Below are 5,036 nucleotides of genomic sequence, written 5' to 3' on the forward strand. Positions count from 1 at the left end.
TCTGGATATAGATGATGAAGGAGAGGTGTAAACCATAGGACCAAGATAGGGGAAGGCTTTGAAAACCATGTGCTCACTCATCAGCACCTCTCAGTCCCATGGGGGCAGCAGGGAGTGGGTTGGGGGCTGGTCCAGGCCATAAGATAGAGGTAAATGAGATAATCTTCCAACCCCCTGGGTTCATTGTCTAGCAGGAAGGCCCAGCTCAGTAAACCTCATTAAGAGACACTGAACATCCATAAGCCCAGCCCTACTGGGCTCTACTCATCCCAACCCAGCTCCTCCTTTGCCCTAGTCCAACCACTGCCTGGATACTGAGCAGGACTTGCTAATGTGTAGGGAGCCCTGGCCCGTGAGGGGTGTGCAGAACCAGAACTACCCCACCAGGGCCCCCACGGTAGGAAGAAGACTACTGTCCCTTCCAAGGCTCAGCAACCCAGAAAACACACATTCTGAGGCATAATGGTTACCAGGTCATGCCTATGCTGGACCCTGAGCCAATGTCCCTGAAGGCATGCTCTACCACCAGGTTTCCTCCACCCTCACCTCCACCCATCCCTTCTATTAGCTTCACCAGCCACTAGAAGCCCACTGCCTGGACTTTATAAAAGGGTTCAACTTCCACTGCAGGATAGGATATGGCCCTCCCACCTCCTAGCAAACTCACGTGAGCCAGAGGGGAGGGTCTCCTCAATCAAGGAAGGGCGGGTTCCTCAGGTCATCAGCAACAAGTCTAAACAGTAGAAAAATTAAAAACTCAAAAATATTGAGTGAATTTAGTAGGGCTCTAAGTCCCAAGTTCCTCAAGTTTCCCTCCCACATGCTCAGCTCCCAAAGTTTTGGGCTGTGTGCCCATCACCATCAGCCACTATGGCCAGGCCCTACAATGAGGGCCCCTGGGGCTGGCTCTCCCTAGAGTAGCATCTCTCCAAGGCACTGACTCAAGGGTCAGATAGTTGGGGGTTACAACCCCTGCTCTATCTGGCAAATGTGGGGCTGCACCAGCCCAGCCTGCCGAGGAGCTCCTGGCCTGGAGTACCACAAGATCCCAAACAACTAGAAGGTTTTATTGTCCCTGTTCCACACACAGCAAAGGAAACTAGGCACTAAGACCATCCATTCTGAAAATTTAAAAAAAGAGCAGACTATTAGGAAGCACTGGTCCTGGAGCAGTCACAGTACTCACTTGATCCTCTCAGCATACCACTGTGGGCCCCTGTCAGCCCCACTTTATAAACAGGAAAACTGAGGAAGAAGAGGCTATGCTGGTGACAGGGCCTGTGTCTTCCTAACTGTAGAATCAAGATGTCACCCCAGATTTCTCTTATGGGCAATGTACTTTCCACTGGCTGAAGCTGCTTCTGCTGACAGCCCAAGCCCCACCCCCATAGGGAATAGGAGAACTCGGGCCAGAATGGAACAAAGCCTGGCTGTATCCAGCCTGGCCCAGTGTGGGAACACCCAGTTTTAAGAACACTGGGGCAGCTGATGGACACTGATGTGGCCTTCACCCAGTTGGGCAGGCAGGTAGCCAGCATACCACTTCAGCTCCTACCCAAGGAAGGGTTGCAGACCTAGGAGCCCTAGAACATTCAATATCTACAGCCAGAGCCCCAGTCAGCCTTGCCAGGCCCTACTCAACACTATATAAGGCAGTGGCAAGCAGTTGAGAGTCAGACACCTTGTGCGCTCCCTGCCAACTAGAAGAGTTGTGTGGGGCAGCTCCTGGGGCTGTCCCCCCCACCTCCCGGGCAGTGTCACCAACCCAATCTCAGAAACACTACTGCAGACACCCCTACCACTAAGGCTCCTACATACAAGGTCCTGTCCAGGTGCCTAAGTGAGAGTTGCTTCCTAATGTACCCCTTGTAAAAATCAGCTAACAGAAGTCAGAAGAGGGGTTCTTCCCAAGACCTCAAAGCTAGGAAGCATTCTCTTTGTTCCCTCTTTATGCTCTGAGAATTGGATGGGCTTTGCTCAGGAATAAACCTCAACTCTAGCTTGCTGGACCCAAGAGAAAGCAGGTGTGTGTGTGTGTGGGGGGGGTGTTTCTTTGCCAGAGAGTAAGGGCCTAAGATAAAGCCCAAAAATGGGAAAAGGTGAGGAGGGGCTGCACAGTAGGGCTTGGGCTTCTTTGGGGAACTGAGACCATAGTTAAAACCATCTTTAAGGGTGGAAGGGGGTGTTAGAGTAGGGCCCTCTGAGATCAGTTAAAGCCTAGGTTGCCTGCTGGGGCCTCAAGGTTTTCGCCCCTCCCCCTCCATCTCCCAGAGGATGGGAAAGACTTCCATGTTGGCTTCGTCCACTTCCTCAGGTCAGTTCAGCCTCTAGAAACCTCAGTTTTCTTGTCTGGGAACTGAGATCGCAGTTAAAACTGTCTATAAGGATCCTACCCCATGAGGCCCTGGGACTTCAAACTCCCTGAATTTCCCAATAGGTACACAACACTGGACCCTCCCCCACCTTGGTGTGACCCTTGGCGGTCCTGGCTGCTTGGGAGGGCACTGAGCAGCAAGCCCCTCCCCAGGTCATGAAAGGTAAAGAAAGTAGTCAGTAGCCCTTGGACCCAGGAGCCCAGCGCTGATGCCTGAAACCCTACTATTGGCGCGTCGCTCCTTTACACGAAATTCTGTACTCGCCAGATCAAACGCGCGCAAAAGGTTGGGGGTCCTCCAGAAAGCCACGGTAAGCCAAGGGCGGAGGCAAGGTCACGTTCTATTTCTCCCTTACTTCCGCCTCCACTCGACACCCCCCCACCCCCACCCCATCCCCCGCGCACCCGACAGGGCCCGGCTCAGGACAGCCGGCAGCGACTCTCCAGGACCAGGGAGACTGGAGCTGAGGCGCCGGTCTCCCAACACAACCCAAGAGATGGCGCAGGGACCAGGAAGGGGACGCGCAGCCGCGCTCACCGGGTGGGCGGGGGTCGGCGCTGCAGCGCGGTCCGGAGGCTGCAGGTCAAGGGGCTGTGCAATGGGGTGCAGGGAACGCAGTGCCAATTACCTGGGTCACGTGACGCGGCCGCCCGCGAGTGCGCGCCCCAGAGACTTCTCGCGTCGTGACGTCTCCACTGACGCCCCGCCCAATCCCTGCCCTGCGTCTGTTGCTGTCCGCGGTGCTGACTGCCCAGCTCCGAGGTCACCTGTGGCTAGCGGAGTGAAGAACTGCCAGACCGCAGAATCAAAAGGAGGCTCATAATGGCTGAGTGAACCGAGTCACTGCTGAGCCCCTCAAACCCAGTACTGTCTAAATTTAAGAAGAAATGTACAAGAAAATAAGCAACGGTTTGTATTTAGAGGAAGATAGTTTCCGTCTTATATCCTGTAAAATGGGTATACTAAAAATTCCACTGTCTTAGGGATGTTTTTAAGAAATAATGAAATAATGCGTGAAAACTGCATATCTCAAAGTCCGGTGTGCATTTTACCCATCCATTCTTCCAGTGATGGTGACGTTGGCTGCCCTCAGTGCCCCATTGCAGCAAACAGTGATGCAATAAACATCTTCACATTCCCTTATGATCCTACGTGAGAATTTCTCTGGAATATACTTATTCCAGATGGGTGACACAAGCCCCTCTCTATATATAATTAGGAGATGAATTATCGAGTTGCTGGGTCATGCTTAACTTGATTCAATAGTCAGATTGCTTCTGGATTCTATATTCTATATTCCTTTAATTAGTATTCTATATTCCTTTAATAAGTATTTTAAGTCCTCTTATCTCAGATTTTAGCTTTCCATTTTCCCCCAGAATGACAGATGCAATATCCTATTATTTATTTATTTATTTTTGTAGTTATAGATGGGCAGAATGTCTTTATTTATTATTTTTTATGTGGTGCTGAGGATCGAACCCAGTACCTCACACATGCTAGGCAAGCGCTCTGCCACGGAGGTATAGCCCTAGTTCTCCTATTCTGGTTTCAATCTGCATTTCTCAATTATTAGTGATTTTCATCTCATATTCTTTGTTTTGGGATTTCCTGTTGTACTTTTTGTCAATTTTTCTGTTGGTATTTGTTCTCACTGTATGCAGGATTTCTTGAATAGGAGATTAAAGCACCTGATTTAAACCACTGTCTGCTCTGTTGAATTTTGCAATAGCCTCCTAATGGCCTCCCAGCTTCCATGCCTTGCACCCCTGAATCCTAATCTCAGCACAGCAGCCAGATTTACACTTGAAAAACACCCATTCAAATCATATCACTCCTCTGCTCAAAGCCCTCAAATCGCTTTCCATTTCACCCAAACTAAAAACCACAATCCTTTTATCTGCTTTCAAGGCCCTTCTCCTTATCTCAAAAACTTCAGGCATGCTACCACACTTAGTGAAGAAAAATGGAAAACAAAATAAATATATAATGTAAAATTATTTGTGTTAATTAAAGGTGCATGCCTATGAAACTTCAATATGCATTTCATAAGAATATATTCACATATCAAACACATTAATATGGTTGGCAAGGGTGAAGGAAGATGTAGATATAAAGTAATCAATCTATTACTCAGACCAATGCTGAAAAATTTCAAGAACAGATAAATATAATTAACTCTATCCTTCACACCTGAGGTCCCTTAAAAGTTGTTTATTAAGACATATTTGGGGGTTTATATGTCCAAGAACCCTACGTGTTCCTTTTATTATTGTATTTTTATCTCCTAGCACAAGCCCACCTTATAGAATTTTTAAATAAATATTTGTTGGATGAATTAGTGAGTAAATGGACATAACTTGGGTCCTCAAGGACAAGCAGGAGTTTGTCTGGCAGGTCTGGGGATATAGCTCAGTGGCAGGGTACAAACTTAGCATTTTGAAGGTCTGGAATCAATACCCAGCATCAAAAGAAAAAAATTGTAGAAAGGCAGGGTTCATTGGGAATTCTTTAATTATAAGGACCCAAAATGACCCAACTTGCTTAAGTTTAAAAAAGGGGGGGGGGCGGATATGGAAGTTGTTTATAAGTAAATTCACAGAATCAGAGGAAGTTTGAAGAAGTAATCTCAGAGAGCTGAGCTGAGCCAGACAGGAGCTT

The sequence above is a fragment of the Callospermophilus lateralis genome, chromosome 15 (assembly GCF_048772815.1).
Source record: "Callospermophilus lateralis isolate mCalLat2 chromosome 15, mCalLat2.hap1, whole genome shotgun sequence".
In the NCBI taxonomy this organism is placed as follows: Eukaryota; Metazoa; Chordata; class Mammalia; order Rodentia; family Sciuridae; genus Callospermophilus; species Callospermophilus lateralis.